This window comes from Manis pentadactyla, chromosome 7 (genome assembly GCF_030020395.1).
Source record: "Manis pentadactyla isolate mManPen7 chromosome 7, mManPen7.hap1, whole genome shotgun sequence".
NCBI classification, from domain to species: domain Eukaryota; kingdom Metazoa; phylum Chordata; class Mammalia; order Pholidota; family Manidae; genus Manis; species Manis pentadactyla.
In genome coordinates, this window is record NC_080025.1 from 54,598,033 (window position 1) to 54,618,315 (window position 20,283).

The window sequence follows — 20,283 nt, forward strand, 5'->3', positions numbered from 1 at the left end:
CTATTAGACATTCCCTCAATCACCACTCAGACATAATGTGATTCTGAGCAATTGCTGGTGGGAATATTTGCAAGGTGGAAATATTGTACCACAGGAAATATCATATTATTTACTTGCTTCAGTGTACTTTAACAAAATGCTATGTGATGGAATAATCTGATACTAGGTGTTGTTTAAAGATACGTCAAAGAGAGGATGACTTAGCCTAGAGGTTTTGAAACACTATGGAAAAATGGAAATCATGGGCTCTTCTCATTAACTGTTGTGGATAACCACTGTATTTCCCAATCTGCAAAGTATGCAAATGGTGGAATATTCACAAAAATCTTTTTGGAAAATGGCAGCAAGAAAGTAGACAATCTAAATTATTTTTTTTCCAGAGAAGATTATTAGAGTTTTGGTTTTCCATTGTACCCTTAAATATTTCCATCTTGAGCTCACACAGATACCAGAGTACACTGTACTCCTTTTCTCTTTTGGTTACATATCTGTCATCTCTGAAAGCTTCATTAACTTTTTTAACCTAAAAATCATATGACCTTAGGATCAAAAAAGAATAGAAATTACCTTAGCATTCTTTTATTGGGTCACGTTATAACATTATTCAGATCTTCTAGCTTCTTCCTTCAGGGTTGGTCCTCTGACCTTAGGGGGGAAATAAGGTGAAAGTTTAACAGAACCAGATCCATTGCCAATCTAAGCTACTATTTGATGTATTTTGGACTGAGCTGGTGAATGAAGTTCAGTAATTAGCATCATAAATGCATTTTCTTTGCTGGTTCAGAGTGTTTATGTACTCTGTGAATGTAAGATTCTGAAAGAGTCCACCCTTGTACTTAGTTTCCTATCACATCAGTAAAGTTTAGCTTGGGCCCACGACTTGCCTTTGGAGACAATGAGGTATTCTCCAAATTACTGACACCAAACTCTGCTGCTCAATCAAGGGGGTGTGTATACATTTAAGATAAAGACACTGTTTGACCCATCAAATGTACATGTTTAATAATTCAGAAACACAGGACCACAGTTTGCTTTGATTTATTCTGTAATTTTCCAGCTCCAATATGGCCTTAGGCAACTATGTAATAGTAGGTCCAGCCAACTTAAATGTGTTTTTGTTTTTTGAGGAATAAGGAAGAATGAAGCTTAAAAATAAATCCTTCTCAGCACCTTAGCCACCTCAGGATCACAGAAGAAGGACCGAGAGATGCAAAGCTGGCTGTGATGAACCCAAACCAATAGAGTGGTAACGGACTGATCGGACAGCTGGTGACAGACTTTTAGAGCCCTTAATCTGCATATGTTAACTCCACATATAATAAATTCCTTTACTTCTGTTTTTTTTAACTCTAAAATTTCAGCTTGCTCAATTAATTTCTCCCAGTTGCCAAAGGACTTCATCTCTACATATCCTGTCCTACAGCTTGAACGCATTGGCACTGAATCTAAATACCTCTCGGCTCACCCACTTCCCACTTTCAGGTACAACTGAATAAAACAGTTTCTATTCCAAGAAGGAAGGACAGTCAATGAAAGTGGCTATCAAATATGTATCTCCCAGGTTCCCACCTCAGGATTTTCTTTGTAGAAGCCTCTGGGGAAATTCATTCAGTGAGGCAGAGCAATTGAGCACATGAGCACTGAGGCAGACATGTTATCTCCAAAGGAAAGTACTCTTCTCAGATTGATTCAGAAGGGGCGGGAGAGCTCTAATGTTTGTCTTGTGGTTCTGTTCCACTTTACTGCACTTTGTAATAAACGCTCTGGTCAAAAACCCAAGTTCTGATGAAGTTGCACAAAACTGCATGTTGCCCCACAGCCTCAGAAAGGTCTCTCTGTTTTTAAGCATGCCATAACATGGGATCCCATCAGTCTTTGCAAATTGAAATATAACAACACACAACTGATGTTTGGAGTGCCTGTAAACCACAGAAGAAAAGCCACAATGCCAGCAACTTTCCTTCTCAGCTCCAGCCAAATGTTCTAAAAGCTGCATTCTGGACTTCTAATGTAGGATATCATTGATTTCTGGGGAAAAAAGTGGCTTTAGAAGACAATGACTGATTAGTTCTAATGCAGTGTGTAGTGATAGAAAATGCCTTACATAGGAATTTTAGCTTTTTTTCTACCCCAGTAACTAACTCTGCAATTAAAGTCAAATCATTTGGAGCCCTTCACTTAATGGACGACAAGATTAACATTGAATGCAGTGAACTTCCTTATCTGTAAGTGAAAAAGTCATAAGTTTGAATTTCATGATCTGTCAGACTTTTCTATAATTATAAACTTTTCCTTTTTACTCTGGAAGGGGTTCTGTCACTGATGTGAAAACTATTACTTAATATACTTTATTTTAAAGATATATGACATCCCAGGAAATCACTTTCTTAATTCACAAGGAAATTAATATTCTACTAATAAAAACTTATTTATTTGATTAATTACTGACTGAGAAGAGAGAATGAGCAATTCTACGTCCTGGGAGATCTTAGAGGCTAGGAGACAGGCACTCCCTAGCCCCCCTAGGATGTAGTAGTGGAATCCCTAATGAGCTGTGTGGTACTGCAGTGCGACTCAGAAACCAGGCTGCCACTGATATTCCAGGGGCAGAACACCCTTCCCCACCCCGAGAGTCAGAGCAGGGATGGTGTCTTTGGGGCAACTTGGGCCAAGCCTTGGAAACATCTTGCCAATATGTTGGTGGACGGCAGTTGGGAAGTAGTAGAAGATGACACATAGTTTATTTCAGTATGTCTATACTACTATACGTCCAGAACAAAATGGGCAATTTCAGGGTCATTTCTGGTCTAATTTCATTTCATGTTCAAATCCATGCTCAGCATTTTTTTTTTTTACATTCACTCTTCATCCCATATCTGTACTTAAAGAAACAGAAATATTTCTGGGAGAAAACATTGACATATAGTGGAATTATAAGAGAAAAATATTTTACTGAATTGGAGATTTAAAAAAAAATGATTTGCTGTTCAGTTGCATGCTCTCCCTATATGGCAAACAGTAACAACACTGATTAGATTTTAACAAGAAGGGATCCGGGGTTCATAAGTGTGGTCTTGAACTGCTGAGGATGCTTCCACATGGTTGGTCCACATCCATATCTCTGAAAGCCAAGTATGTTACTTTAATCAATACAAGGTGATTTAATCCATGCATGGTAACTCTCCAAGCAATAGAAATATTTATAGGCATCAAAGTTATAGCTTGCTTTTCCAGCAAGGTCAGGGGTTGCCATAAAGGAATGTTGTTCTTCCTTGGATAAAGAAGGAATGGCCGTTGAGACAGAAGTGGAGAGAAAGCTCTTTCACTTTGGGGGTTGGCTAACGAAGGTGGGATGGTAGAGAGGTAATTCTGGACAATTACATGGATGAGTCTGAAAATTCATCCAATTCAGCCACCCTGGCAATTAAGTAAGGATCTTGTAAAAATGGCTTTATATGTCAACTCAAATAGTCTCTTAAATAAAACTGAAGTTACAGTGATGGGTGCCAGTGCTCAGGCCTACAACATCACAGAATTATCATAGTTCAAAGTAACTCTAAGGAGAGATTTCCTCGTCCTGTGAAGAAACTTCACCTGATAAATGATGGGTGGCAGTGGTGCTTGTAGGTCACCAAGGTTCTCCTCTGCCGTGTTCTCCAGCATAGCACCTGCCTGCGACTCTGCGGCGACGTTGAGGCAGGGACCCTACCTGGGCGATTGCTCCTTGCGTGTCAAGAGCGACACCATGTGGCGACAACTAAAAACGAAAGGCCTCTGCCCCTGACAGCAAGTTTTCTGAATCTTTTTTCAGGACGGGGGAAATGTCTGTGGGGATTTTGGCGTCCTCACAGGAATGAGAATCCTAGGGAGAGAAGGGAAAGAAGCATTTCAATCCAAATGGACCATGTCGCTGTCTGAGAGGGAACCTTTACTGCCCTCCTCTTTAAAATCGAGAAGACAGGAGCAGTCATCTACTGCCTTCCTTCAGGAATTACCTCGTCACTCAACAGAGAACAGCAGGATTAACCGATTTGAGGGCTCAGAAAGATTGGGTATGAATGGCAAAGCAAACCAAACTATATCTCAAACTGATTGCCAAATAATCTCTCTGCAGCAAGGGCCTGAGAGTGGAAGCCAAAAGCTTGGATGTTGCCTCAAAACTACCTGGGCTTAAACCCAGTTCTGTCACTTACTATCTATGACTTTGGGAAAGTTATTCAATTCTGGGCCACACGTTTCTTACATGTATAATGGGAAGGAAACAATGAACCTCATAGGGTGATTTTGAGAACATAATGCATATATCTACATAAAGTATTTACCCAGTACTGGACCCATTCAGCTGACATTTGCTGGATGCTGTTATCTTTTTATACTGTCTGGCTGCTTAACTTGCAGAAATTAGCAAAATCAATGTAGAATATCATTGATTTCTGGGCTCTTTACTTTCATTAATTCAGTATTCATTCTGTAGTGTAGTAACCAGGTCTTGATTTTTGTCTTATTTATTCTCTTCTAGCTTTACATCTATGGTTCTGAAATACATTTCAGTATTAAATTCTATTTTTCTTAGATTTTTTTTTTCTTTTGAGTAAACAGCCACCACTCAAGACCTTCTGGTGCAACCTCAGTGCAAGGATCACAGAGTTAAATACCTGTAGGGGTCCGATGGGACTCTAAATGATTAAAACAGACAAGATGAGCAGAATGGTGTGAATGTGCATGCTCTCTTTGCAGAAAGGGCCTGTAGACTCAGCTGACTGCTTGCAGGAGGAGTAAAGGCCCAGTGTTTCCAGATCTATTTTTCAAGACTAGCAAGAACTAGTTTTTTAGTGTGGAATTCTCAAATACTAAACATTTACCAGTAATACAAATTTTGAAAACGTCATGGGCTGACCAAAACACATTCGTGGACCAAAGTTGGGCCATGTCAGTGTGCAACCCGACACATTCCTGAGTAAATACAACTTTGGATGAGTGCCACCTAGTGGTAAGAATTATTATTAGGAGACAATAACTTCCCTGCTGTTTTCCAGTTGATGATTATAGTGCTAAGTATAAATGTTGATTGGTGTCCTCTAATCTTTTCCTAAATAATTATTCATAAATGCGAATACGGTCAGTTATTTTGGGGAACTTCTTTTATCATAAGCAGTGGTCCTGTATTCTCACTTTCATAGCAAAAGTGGCAGCAAGAGCTACCCCGGTAATGCAGCCATAAGATCACTTACATTTCATCCTAAAATTTCTGGGGAGTTTTTCATAAACTGTGGACCATCTGCTATCTGAAATCGTTCTCCCAAGTCTATATCTTAATTTTTACTTGTTTAGAACTGGCATAAGGTGGGAGTGAGGGAAAAGGAAAGATATAATGGGTTAATGATGAGTAAGGGAGTTAAAAATCAGGCTATCTGCCATCTTTGATTCCTTCTCTTCTGTTTTTACTAAATACCTAGTCCAGCTTCTTTGGTTGATATTTCTTATAAAATCATGATATCTTAATTTATTATTTTGTATCTTAAAATATTCCTTTGCATATCTATTAAGCCAATGCTTATGACTTTTCAGTAGACCAAAGGTCAACAAACTATGGCCCATGGGCCAAATAAGGCCTACCAACTATTTTTGCGAATAAAGTTTTGTTAGAACATATGTATGCATGATCATTTGTTTACATATTGTCAGTGGATGCTTTCTTACCACAATTGCAGAGAGTTCAGTAGTTATAACATACAACCCCAAATATTTATTATATAACCCTGTACAGAAAAAATTTGCTAACCCCTGCAGTTGAACATTTTTTTTACTACTGAATGCATAGTAATATTTTATCATCAGTTTGGTTGTAATCTTTCCTCATGCTCATGTTTTAAGTGTGTCTCTTTTAAACAGAATATTGTTGCATTTCATTTACTCAAACCTTAATTTTTACTTAACTGTCAAATTGAAACTGATGTATTTATCATTTATTTCTGCCATTCTATTTTGTGATTTGTTTTTGCTTATCCTGTTTCTCCCTATGTCCATTTTTCCCTCCTTTCACCTTCTAGTAGATTTTTTAAATGTAAACACCTATTGCTCCAGTAAAATTTGGAAGTTTTATGTTCTGTTTCTCTTCTTTAAATAAGTAATCTTAAAGTTTAAACAAACCAGGTGTCTTTGAAAATTTCACTGTCAATATCTTTATCCCTCATCTGAAAAGTACAGATTCTTAGGACATGTTATTTCACATTCCCTCAAATTTAGCATTTCTTTATTTTAGTTTTGACTGACTTTTATATTCTTCATATAAGTTATGAATAATAATTATAATAACATTTTATGTAATAAATTCTTGTTATATATACCCTGATATCTGTCAGTTCCTTTATTTGCCACAGTTTCATGTTTTATAGTTCTTGCTTTAGGTTGCATTTCCTTCTTCTGGAAGTACATCTTTTAAAAGATGTTTCAGTGAAGGTCTACCATATAAGAAATAGGCGTTCTAGAAGGGAAAGAGACAGAGGATGGAGAAGCAGTATTTGAAAAGATAATCTTTAAAGAATTTTCCAAATCTGACTAATGGTAATAAGTAATAGGCTCAGGAAATGTAAAAAGTCCAAACAGTATAAAGACAATGAGAACCACATTTTTATCAGAATCAAACTGCCTAAAATGAAAGACAAAAAGAAAATATTAAAGTACACAAAGAAAAAGACACATTATCTTCAAGCCAAGCAGCAGTAAAGACAACTTTTTCCTTAACAGAAAGATGGAAGCCAAAAAACAATGTAATGACATAATTAATGATGAAAGAAAATAACTGACAGGTTAGAATTCTCTAGCAAGTGAAAATAACTTCATAATTGAAAGTGAAATGGACAATTACCAGATAATAACAGAGAGGATTCATCATCAACAATTTTACAGTTAATACCATGTGGGGTTCTTAAGGTAGAAAGAAAATAATCTCTGACATAAACACAAAAATACAAGAAAAAATATCATTGTTATTGGGAAATACATGTATGGAGATAAAATAATATTTATAATAAATAAAATTATATTTTTAATGTTTATATATATAGAAAGAATTAAAATGTATGACAATGGTAAAATAAAAAGTCAGAGGGATTAAAAGAAGTTGAAAAACCATGACTTTTCCTCATTGATTGTTAAGTAGTAACTATTTTATGAAATGATAATAAGTCAATGGCTCAAAGCATGTATATTGTAATACTATGTATATAACTATATATATATGTAATTATATATGGTATATGAAAAGACAGATATAGCCATGTAGTATAACTATACCTTTGTATAACTCTAAATGTTTATTCACATGTAAATATATTTAGATGTATAGAGATATATAAAATATATACATTTATATATACCTATATATCTCACAAGTTATTACAGGAAAAGTTACTATAATAAAAAACTTGATCAGTGGAACATAAAACAAGTTACACAAATAGAAAACAAGTATAAAAGCGGTAGATATAAAAGCAATAATTGCATTTTGAATGTACTAAATATTCACATTAAAAGATGAATATTTTCAGACTGAAGAAAATAACACAGATCTATATCCTGCTTACAAGATACAAATTTAAATGTAAGGGCATAAAATGATTGCAACAGGATGGAAAAGATATTCTATTTGTAGTTCTACTGATATCAATAAAGTGGATTTTAGGGCAAGAAATATTACTAGAGTCAAAAAGATACTTTTGATTTTGTTATACAGGTAAATCATTCCAAAAGAAAACAACTAAAAATTCATATGTATCTGATAACTGATAGTTTTAGAAATAAAAATTGACATAATTTAAAGGAGAAAAGACAAATTCATAGTTACAGTGGTGAACTTAAACACACTTCCCTCAATAGCTGAAAAAATCATATAAATATCTGAAAACATAACTAACCATATTGACTAACTGACATATGCAGGAAAATGCATCCAACAATGACAGTATACACATTATTTTCAGGAGCATATGGACCAGTTAACAATATTGGTCATATGGTGGGCCGTTAGAGAATCCCCCCAAAAATAACAAGGGATTTAAATCAGAGAATGTTCCTGTACCATGCTGCAAATAATCTAGTAATCTAACAAGTGATCTAGAAATCAATAACAAAAAAAGCTACAGAATCTCCCAATATTTACAAATTTAATAACAATTCTAAATAGCCATAAGTAAAATATATGCAATACCAGAAAAAGAAATAGTCCAATTAAAAAATGAGCAGAGGGCCTGAATAGACATTTCTCCAAAGAAGAAATACAATGGCCAACAGTACATGAAAAGATGTTCCGCATGGCTAATCATCAGAGAAATGCAAATCAAAACCACAGTGAGATACCACTTCACACTAGTCAGAATGGCCACTATCCAAAAGACAAGAAATAACAAATGTTGATGAGGATGCAGAGAAAGGGGAACCCTCCTACATTGTTGGTGGGAATGTCAATTGGTGCATCCACTGTGGAAAGCAGTATGGAGAGTCCTCAAAAAAACTAAAAATAGAAATACCATTTGACCCAGTAATTCCACTTTTAGGAATTTACCCAAAGAAAGCAAAATCCCTGATCTGAAAAGATATATGCACCCCTATGTTTACTGCTGTGTTATTTACAATAGTCAAGATATGGAAGAAACCTAAGTGTCCATCAATAGAAGAATGAATAAAGAAGATGTGGTACATGTACACAATGGAATATTATTCAGCCATAAAAAGAAAAGAAATTCTGAAGATTCAAGATGGTGGTGTGAGAGGTGAGACAGAGAACTCTTCCCAAAACCACAAATAGTATGAAAATGTAGTTAATTGATACAACTAATGCTAAAACAGCAACAAGAAAGAAGGCTGAACCAGACTGCATACAGACCTCATGAACAGAGCAGACCTCAGGAAACAGGGTAATGTAGGAAAGCCTTAATCTGGCAGGACCCAAGCCTTTCCCCCAACCCAGCTCATCTGTGGGAGGAAGATAAACAGAGTGGGGGAGGGAATGGAAACCTGGGACTGCTGAACACCTAGACCTGGAAGTCTGCTTTGGGAGCAGAAACCTATATTGTGTGGTGCTATGGACGTTTGGGAGCTCAGACAGGTGGAGTGCTTGAGAGACTGAGATTCTGGCTGTTTGTGGTAGAGGGGATCCACACCAGGCCGCTCTGGGACAAGGTAAAGGCAGGCGGTCTGAGAGGCTTCCTAGCAGCAAGAGGGCTGCTGAAGGGGCAGGGTATGCATGGAGCTTGCTGAGCAGGGGAGGGGAGAGGTGGACAAGGTTGCCTAGGCCTGCTTGGCACAGCTGGTTGGGAACTTTGAGGAGCTTCAGGTGCCCCATCCCCCTGGCTGCCTACTCAGCTCTGGTGCACCCCACTGTGACATGCAGCCTGCTGAGCCTTCCTCCTAGCCTAACAGCACCAGTTCGCAAACCAGCAATCACTGCACTGGCGTCAGGCCAGCCAGAAGGAGGCTCAGCCTACAACAGCTATAGACGCAAAGCACAGAGGCTTACACTTTTGTGCTTGGCCCACTGGCTCTGACACTGGAGACAGTCACTGCAGATGGGAATCAGGAAACAGATATTTCCTCCCCACAGGCACCAGCTATGCTCCCCTACTACCCCCAGCCTCACTCTAGGGGCTGAGCAGGTCCAGAGACTGGAGCTTCTGGGTACTAGTGCACACCACACAGAAATATGAAACTTCAAAAGAACTTGGTCCAGACCAAAATCTCACAAACCCAAGAAAAAGGGTCCAATGAAACTGAAGTCACCAATCTTCCTGAAAGAGAGTTCAAAATAAAAATTATAAACATGCTTATGGAGGTACAGAAAAATATTCAAGAACTCAGGAATGAATTTAAGTCAGAGATTCAATCCTTAAGAAATTGTATATCTGAAATGAAACATACAATGGAGGGATTTAAAAGCAGATTAGATGTAGTAGAAGAGACGGTAAATGGAACAGAAATTAGAGAAGAAGAAAACAAAGAAGCTGAGGCACAGAGAGAAAAAAGAATCTCTAAGAATAAAAAACATTGAGAGAACTGTGTGACCAATCTAAACGGAACAATATTCACCTTAAAGGGGTACCAGAAGAAGAAGAGAGAGAAAAAGGGATAGAAAGTGTCATTGAGGAGGTAATTACTGCAAACTTCCCCAGTCTGGGGAAGGAGATAGTCTCTCAAGTCATGGAGGTGCACAGACCTCCCAACACAAGGGACCCAAGAAAGACAACACCAAGACATATAATAATTAAAATGGCAAAGATCAAGGATAAAGACAGACTTTTAAAAGCAGCTAGAGAGAGAAAAAAGATCACAGATAAAGGAAAACCCATCAGGCTATCATCAGACTTCTGAACAGAAATCTTACAGGTCAGAAGGGAGTGGTATGATATATTTAATGCACTGAAGCAGAAGGGCCTTGAACCAAGAATACTATACCAGGCAAGGTTATCATTTAAATTTGAAGGAGGGATTAAACAATTTTCAGATAAGCAAAAGCTGAGAAAATTTGCCACCCACAAATGACCTCTACAGTGCATTTTGGAGGGACTCCTATAGATGGAAGCATTCCTAAGGCTAAATAGATGTCACCCAAGGAATAGACAAAGAGTACAGAATATGATTCATAACTTACAAAGAATGGAGGAGGAAGTAAAAAGAGGGGGATAAAAACAGAACCTTTAGGTTGTGTTTGCAATAGCATATGAAGTGAGTTAAATTAGACTGTTAGATAGTAAGGGAATTACCCTTGAATATTTGGTAAACAAGAATCTAAAGCCTGCGTGGCAATAAGTACGTACCTATCGATAATCACCTTAAATGTAAATGATCTGAATGCACCAATCAAAAGACATAGAGTCACTGAATGGATAAAAAAAATAAGACCTAACTATATGCTGCCTACAAGAGACTCACTTCAAACCCAAAGACATACACAGACTGAAAGTAAAGGGATGGAATAAAATATTTCATGCAACTAATAGGGAGAAAAAAGCAGAAGTTGCAGTACTTGTATCAGACAAAATAGACTTCAAAACAAAGAAAGTAACAAGAGACAAAGAAGGACATTACATAATGATAAAAGGGTTAGTCCAATAAGAGGATATAACTATTATAAATAACTATGCACCCAACACAGGATCACCTACATATGTAAAACAAATACTAACAGGACTAAAGGGGGAAATAGAATGCAATGCATTCATTTTAGGAGACTTCAACACACCACTCACTCCAAAGGACAGATCAACCAGACAGAAAATAAGTAAAGTGAAAGAAGCACTTAACAACATATTAGAACAGATGGACCTAACGGACATCTACAGAACACTCCATCCAAAAGCAACAGGATACACGTTCTTCTCAAGTGCACATGGAACATTTTCAAGAATAGATCATATACTAGGCCACAAAAAGAACATCAGTAAATTAAAAAAGACTGAAATTCTAACAACCAGGTTCTCAGATCACAAAGGTATGAAACTAGAAATAAATTACACAAAGAAAACAAAAAAGCCAACAAACACATGGAGGCTTAATAACGTGCTCCTAAATAAGCAATGGATCAATGACCATGTAAAAACAAAGATCAAGCAATATATGGAGATGAATGACAACAAGAATTCAACAACACAAAAATCTGTGGGACGCATCGAAGGCCGTGCTAAGAGGGAAATATATTACAATACAGGCCTATCTCAGGAAAGAAGAACAATCCCAAATGAACAGTCTAAACTCACAATTAATGAAACTAGAAAAAGAAGAACAAATGAGGCCCAAAGTTAGTAGAAAATCCTTTTAAGGATTAAAGCAGAAATAAATAAAATTGAGAAGAATAAAACAATAGAAAGAATCAATGAAAGCAGGAGCTAGTTCTTTGAGAAAATGAACAAAATAGATAAACCCCTAGCCAGACTTATCAAGAAAAAAAGAGAGTCGACACACATAAACAGAATCAGAAATGAGAAAGGAAAAATCACTACGGACACCACAGAAATACAAAGAATTATGAGAGAATACTATGAAAAATTATATGTTAAGAAACTGGATAACCTAGAAGAAATGGACAACTTTCTAGAAAAATACAACCTTCAAGGCTGACCCAGGAAGAAACAGAAAATTGGAATAGACCAATTACCAGAAAAGAAATTGAATTGGTAATCAAAAAACTACCTAAGAACAAAAACCTTGGACCAAATGGCTTCACTGCTGAATTTTGTCAAACATTTAGTGAAGACCTAATACCCATCCTCCTTAAAGTTTTCCAAAAAGTAGAAGTGGAGAGGATACTCCCACACTCTTTCTATGAGGCCAACATCACTCTAATAGCAAAACCAGGCAAAGACACCACAAGAAAAGAAAGTTGCAGACCAATATCCCGAATGAACATAGATGCAAAAATACTCAACAAAATATTAGCAAACTGAATTCAAAAATACATCAAAAAAATCATCCATCATAAGCAAGTGGGATTCATCCCAGGGTTGCAAGGATGGTACAACATTCAAAAATTCATCAATATCATCCACTGAATCAACAAAAGAAGGACAAAAACCACATGATCATCTCCATAGATGCTGAAAAATCATTCAACAAAATTCAACATCCATTCATGATAAAAACTCTCAACAAAAATGGGTGTAGAGGGCAAGTACCTCAACATAATAAAGGCCATATATGACAAACCCATAGCCAACATCATACTTAACAGTGAGAAGCTGAAAGCTTTTCCTTTAAGATTGGGAACAAGACAAGGATGCCCACTCTCCCCACTTTATTCAACATATTTCTGGAGGTCCTAATCATGGCAATCAGACAACACAAAGAATTAAAAGACATACAGATTGGCAAGGAAGAAGTCAAATTGTCCCTGTTTGCAGATGACATAATATTGTACATAAAAATCCCTAAAGAATCCACTCCAAAACTACTAGATCTAATATCTGAATTCAGCAAAGATGTGCGATACAAAGTTAATAACACAGAAATCTGTTGCATTACTATACACAGATGATGAACTAGCAGAAAGAGAAATCAGGAAAACAATTCCATTCACAATTGCATCAAAAAGAATAAAATACCTAGGAATAAACCTAACCAAGGAAGTGAAAGACCTATATCATGGAAATTAGAAGACACTCTTAAGAGAAATTAAAGAGGACACTAATAAATGGAAATTCATCCCATGCTCTTGGGTAGGAAGAATTAATATTGTCAAAATGGCCATCCTGCCTAAAGCAATCTACAGATTTAATGCAATCCCTATCAAAATACCAATAGCATTCTTCAACGAACTAGAGCAAATAGGTCTAAAATTCATATGGAACCACAAGAGACCCTGAACAGCCAAAGCAGTCCTGAGAGGGAAAAACAAAGCAGGAGGAATTATGCTCCCTGACTTCAAGCTCTACTACAAAGCCACAGTAATCAAGACAATTTGGTACTGGCACAAGAACAGACCCATAGACCAGTGGAACAGAATAGAGATCCCTGATATAAACCCAAGCATATATGGTCAATTAATATATGATAAAGGAGCCATGGACGTACAATGGGGAAATGACAGCCTCCTCAACAGCTGGTGTTGGCAAAACTGGACAGCTACATGTAAGAGAATGAAACTGGACCACTGTCTAACCCCATACACAAAAGTAAACTCAAAATGAATGGATCAAAGACCTGAATGTAAGTCATGAAACCATAAAACTCTTAGAAAAAAACATAGGCAAATATCTCTTGGACATAAACATGAGCAAGTTCTTCATGAACATATCTCCCCAGGCAAGGAAACAAAAGCAAAAATGAACAAGTGGGACTATATCAAACTAAAAAGCTTCTGTACAGCAAAGGACACCATCAGTAGAACAAAAGACATCCTACAGTATGGGAGAATACATTCATAAATGACATATCCGATAAGTGGTTGACATCCAAATTATATAAAAAGCTCACACACCTCAACAAACAAAAAGTAAATAAGCCAATTAAAAAATGGGCAGAGGAGCTGAACAGTTCTCCAAAGAAGAACTTCAGATGGCCAACAGGCACATGAAAAGATGCTCCACATCGCTAATCATCAGAAAAATGCAAATTAAAACCACAATGATATATCACCTCACACCAGTTAGGATCGCAAACATTCAAAAAACAAACAACAACAAATGTTGTTGAGGATGTGGAGAAAGGGGAACCCTCCTACACTGCTGGTGGGAATGTAAGTTAGTTCAACCATTGTGGAAAGCAGTATGGAGGTTCCTCAAAAAACTCAAAAAAGATGTACCATTTGACCCAGGAATTCCACTTCTAGGAATTTACCCTAAGAATACAGCAGCCCAGTTTGAAAAAAACAGATGCACCCCTATGTTTATCGCAGCATTATTTACAATAGCCAAGAAATGGAAGCAACCTAAGTGTCCATCAGTAGATGAATGGATAAAGAAGATGCGGTACATATACACAATGGAATATTATTCAGCCATTAGAAGAAAACATATCCTACCATTTGCAACAACATGAATGGAACAAGAGGGTATTATGCTCAATGAAATAAGCCAGGCAGAAAAAGACAAATATCAAATGATTTCACTCATCTGTGGAGTGTAAGAACAAAGAAAAAACTGAAGAAACAGAACAGCCGCAGGCTCACAGAACCCAAGAATGGACTAACAGTTACCAAAGGGAAAGGGACTGGGGAGGATGGGTTGCAAAGGAGGGATAAAGGGGAAAAAGGGGCATTACGATTAGCACACATAATGTAGCGGGTGGGGGGGACATGGGAAAGGCAGTATATACAGAGAAGACAACTAATGATTCTATAGCATCTTACTATGCTGATGGACAGTGACTGTAATGAGGTATGTAGGGGGGACTCTTGATAATAGGGGGAGTCTAGTAACCATAATGTTGTTCAAGTAATTGTACATTAATGATACCAAAATTTTTTAAAAATAAGAAAAGAAAAGAAATTCTTCCATTTGCAACAACATGGATGGATCTAGAGGGTACTGTGCTCAGTAAAATAAACCAGGTGGAGAAAGACAAATATACCACATGATTTCCCTTATTTGTGGAATATAAATACAAAGCAAAACAGAATGAACAAAACAGCAGTAGACCTGTAGACTCTGGGAAGTGATTAGTGGTTACCATGGGGGAGGGGATGGGGTGGGTGGGTGGGTGTGGAAAGTAAGGGGACTAAAGGAGCACAGAAATTTCCAATCAAAATGTGGGTTGGTCATGGGGATAGTAGTACAGCATGGAGAATATAGCCAATAATTCTCTAACATCTTCCTGTGTTGCCAGATAGTAGGTGTACTAACGTAAGTGAGGGTTTAATAATATCAGTAACAGTTGAACCACTGTGTTGTATACTTGAAACTAATATAAGACTGCATATCAATTTAAAAATAGAAAAAACTAAGGATTGAAGAAAGAAAAAATCAAAATGGAAATTGGAGGGCAGCATTTGGCGCTAAACATTAATGAAAATATCAAGGTTGATACACATAAATTGAGTATAGAGGAAAATACAAAGGTTTATATGTATATATTAGAAAAGAAAGACTGAAAATAAAATAAGCTATGTAATTATCTCAAGAATGTAGAAAATGAGCAACAAGTTAAATTCACTTAGAGTTTATATATATATATATATAATTAGAAAATAAGTATACAAAAGAGAAAATAAACCAAAATCTGTTTTTTGAAGAGACTAATAAAGTTGATAATCTTTGACAAGACTGATAAAGAAAAGAGGAAGAGAAGAGGCAGAAGTTATCAATATCAAAGAATGAAAGTGTTTCTATCACTAAACATTCTTTGTATACTTATCTGTCTTTTGACGAACACTCCATTGTCATGTTGTTATAGCCTTATATGTCTTGAATAAAAGTAGAAGAGTTCATCTCAACACATTCTTCAAGAATGTTTTGGACTATTTTTTAATCTTCCCATTTTCATAAATTTCAGAATTTGCTTATAAAGTTTCACAATAATCTAGGGTTATTGATTGGGATTATATGAATATATGCATCAGTTTGGTGAGAAATGACAAATTTGCAAAGCTTTCCAATCTATTAATACGGGACACACTCAATTTATCTAGGTCTTATCTATTTTCTCTAAGTAATGCTTTCCTCTGTAGAGATATTGCACATTATTCAGAATATTTCTTCTTAGGTATTTCATACTTTTAGTTATACTTCAAAGTGTATGTTTCCAAAAATTTGGTCTTTTATTTCTTATTGGTATATAGAAACATAGTTGTTAAATAGAGATGTGATATAATCACATTTTATATTTTAGAAAAAATTATCCACAATGTGGAAAGTGTATTAGAGGAGGAGCAAGTTTGGGGAGCAAGGAAATTCAGTAGACTTCTGAATAATACACATCGGGTGGCCTAAATATTGTGGCAAAAGAGAAAAGAGTTAAAAGAGAGACATTCAAAGCTTGGTGTGACTCTTAGATGTGTGCTGAGGGCAAAGGAAAAATCAATTATTGTTTTTACATCTGGAGGGATTATAGTATTATTCACAAAGGTGAAAGAAGAAAAACTGGGGCTTGAAAGGAGATAGCCAGGCCTAAAACTGAAGTCACTGAGTTTAAAAAGGCTTGTGGAATATATAGGTAAAACTCTCCAGTATATAGTTGGATTTAATACAGGTATGATGTTTAGAAGAGAGATCTTGGCTTACATTATTATGTAAGTGTAGGTACAGACATAGAGGTTTAAGAGATTCTTTAGGAAGTGTGTAGAAGAGAAGGAGTGTGTCAGATTAGAACCAACCAAGATACATCGTGGTTTAAGAGATAGACAACTCTGAGCACGCAACTAAGGAATAGAATAAAGAAGTAGGAAGAAATTAAGAGAAAAATAAAAACCAGTGCAAGGAAAGATCAATGTCAAACATGGCAGAAATCTAGTTACAGAGGAGTTGAAAGTTTAAAAAATGTTTTGAATTTATCACAAAGAAGTCATGACTACCTGGAGGAACATTTTTAGTATCTCAGAAGTGAAAGCCAGGCAGTGATTCTGAGTCTACTGTGCAGTCCACTAAGAACAACGCTTTCGAAGAACTTTATTATGAAGAGGCAAAGAAAGATGAAGTAAAAATTAAGAGGAAGGAAGAGTCAAGAATGAGAAGTAGTAAGCATGATGAAGGAGACTCCTGAGTTCTGCCTTGCAGCGCTGCTGATTTAGTAAGTTTGAGGTGGAGGACTGGAATCTGTGTTTTTAACCAAGTACCCTGCGTGAATGTAAGGTAGGTAATGGAAAGACCACAGTTTTAGAAATATTGCAGTGAAGGGAAAGTAAAGATAAAACTGGTAAAACCTGGTCCATAAAGGCATCGGAGAGGATGGAGTCAGAGACTAGATGGGAGAGTGAGCATTACAAAGGAAGAGCACATTTACCCCACTGCATAGGAGGAAAGGAGCAAGGTTTGCTTTCAGTGTTTGTAGTCACCACACAAAGAGGATTGAGTTCATATTGCAGGTTTCCTTAACTCTTTTTAAAATAAGCAACAAAATCATTTATTAGTAATGGGCAAAGCTGAAGAGCAGAGACTTGAAGCTATCATTTTAAATGGATGGTTTTAGAGAATGGGGAAGAGATGGTCATGAACATGACAGCGTTGCTGGGCAGCAAAGGCCTAGGTGAGATTAGATACTATTAATTGCAATGACAATGATCTATAAAGCTGTGGTTTTCCCCTCTCTCCCCAGTAAATTTTTTTGTACTGGGTGTTGGATGGATCTAAAGTTAGTTTTTTAACAGGTGTAGGAGAATAAAGGGGCAAGCTAATTATGCCAGTTGTCACTTTATTATCTCTCAGCTCCAAATCCACCCTTCTTGCCTTGCTTTGTGATACTGGGGTGAATCCTGTAAACATTTTTCTAGCTAGTTGGCACAATGTTAGGCCCTGGAAAGAGTGAGTGCTGGAGGGACACCGTAAGAGGAAGGGGCTGCTTCTTACGGGGTACTTCCCTTCTTGATCCTGTGGTGCACCTGTGGAGACAGGCTTTCTTGCCGAGGAGACTCTCTGGACTTGGACAGCTTTCCTGTCAGTGGTCTGCTGGAGACCAATGATGCATGTACCCCAGTGGCTTCCTGGTAAGTTCAGTCTGTGTTTGGGGGTGGGGTGGGGTGCTCTTCCCAATTTGTTCCTTTCTCAAGTTTTCTTCCACTGCCTGAGAGCCAGTGGAATCTGTTTATTCCTTCGAGTTCTCTTTACTTTTCTTTGTAGTTAATCAATCCTCTGTTACTAATTAATAATTCTTTATGTTAAAATTGCCCTTTTCACATTACTGATGTGTTTTTACCTTCCCATTTCACTATGAATGATTATACTAATTGAGGATGTTTTCTTTGAAACCAGCAATATGAGTAAGTTAAAATCTATATTCATAGAAGGTTGAAAGATAAGGTAAATTATTTTAGAGTAGAATGGGGCAGGAATTTAGTTAATTTGATTTGTTTCTCCCCACACTCAGTGACAAATATTGGTTGACTCGAGTGTAAAGATGACTGGTTCAAAGTAAAGGGAACTATTGAGTATTCCCATAAGACATTTGGAGAGCCATCATTTTGGCAAACAGTTTTATACAAATGCATTGTTATACATGGGGTTTCTTACTGTATCAATAGTGAGAAAGTATCTACTTAAATTTACCCCTTTCCAGTTTGCTTGAAAGTTCACCAGATATATGATGTTTTCATAAATTATATGTCACAGAAAGGTTTTTATGTTAGTAAGATAAAACTTTCTGCCAGGCTACAGTCTTAATTTTTGAGGGTAGTATTTCTGTCACATATAAGTCTCTACTTGTAATGTTTTGGGAACAAATATTCTTATTTAAAGAAAAATCTGATTTAAATACTTGTTATTTCCTATCATTAGGAAAGCAAAAATGAGGGTTCATGCTTTGTTGATATGCATTGTCAACATTTTCCTGGCCATGGATGAATCCTTTACTCCTTCAACAAACATTTACTGGTCTCTCAATAATGTACAGGTCACCATTAGGTACCAGGGATACAGAGATGTGTAAGTCATGATCCCTGTCTCTGAGAAAAATCTAAGATACAACAATTGCCTTTTTTTTAATGTATTCTAAAATTCACACATTCTCCCACATTTTACATTTAATATCTAAAATCGGCAACCCTTGGCCATACCAACCACCTAGACGATGGTGTCTTATCACTTATAGTTATGGAGCGCCAGGTTGCAGCCAGGAAGTGATTGTCATTGCCTGGACATGGTTGAAGTTGGGCATAGCAATTCACATTTCCACTTCAATAATACATCATTGGCTAAAAGCTTTGGCCCTGGGTGGAAGGAAATTCAAAGACAAAGTAGAATCCCTGAAAGGTATTTCTCTGACCAGAAAGAGACTTCTTGAAGGTTCATGACAAAAGAGAAAGTGAAGTGGGATGCCTACCAAGTATGAAACTGATGGATAGGAGCCCTGCATTACAGACTACATATGCTACTTCTTGTCTCATTTTGCAGACTTGTACTGAAGGGTGAAAGGAAAACCTCAGCAATAAGTATAACAACTTTGTTATTTCTAATAGCATCACTCAGACAACTGCACCTCTGAACATTTCAGTCAACAGATATTTTAAGGGTCATTTTAAAAGTTATATGATGTGGAGATAAGAGCAAAAGAAAGTGTGGAGTATAAGAGCAAAAGAAAAACTGAAGGAACAAAACAGCAGCAGAATCACAGAACCCAAGAATGGACTAACAGTTACCAAAGGGAAAGAGACTGGGGAGAATGGGAGAGTAAGGAGGGATAAGGGCAGGGAAGAAGAAAGGGGGTATTATGATTAGCATGTATAATGTGGGAGGTGGGGGAAAGGGGAGGGCTTTGCAACACAGCAAAGACAAGTAGTGATTCTACAACACCTTACTATGCTGATGGACAGTGACTGTAATGGGGTTTGTGGGGGGGACTTGGGGTAGGGGAGAGCCTAGTAAACATAATGTTCTTCATGTAATTGTAGATTAATGATAACAAAAAAAAGTTATATGAGATCTAATTGTTTGAAACCTTCCATTAACTTCTAGCAGGCTTTTTATTGTCAATACCAAAGCTTGAGGGCAAATATTAGTAGCCTGGAAGAAAGACCTGGAGACAGGAGTGGACACTCTTTAATACATGATGTTGCGCCTCCTGATGCCTGCATGGTGGTTGCATGGGAGAACGCATGGACAAGCACCTCTGGTTCAGGGGATTTGAACTCTGAATGGGAAGAAGTTTTAG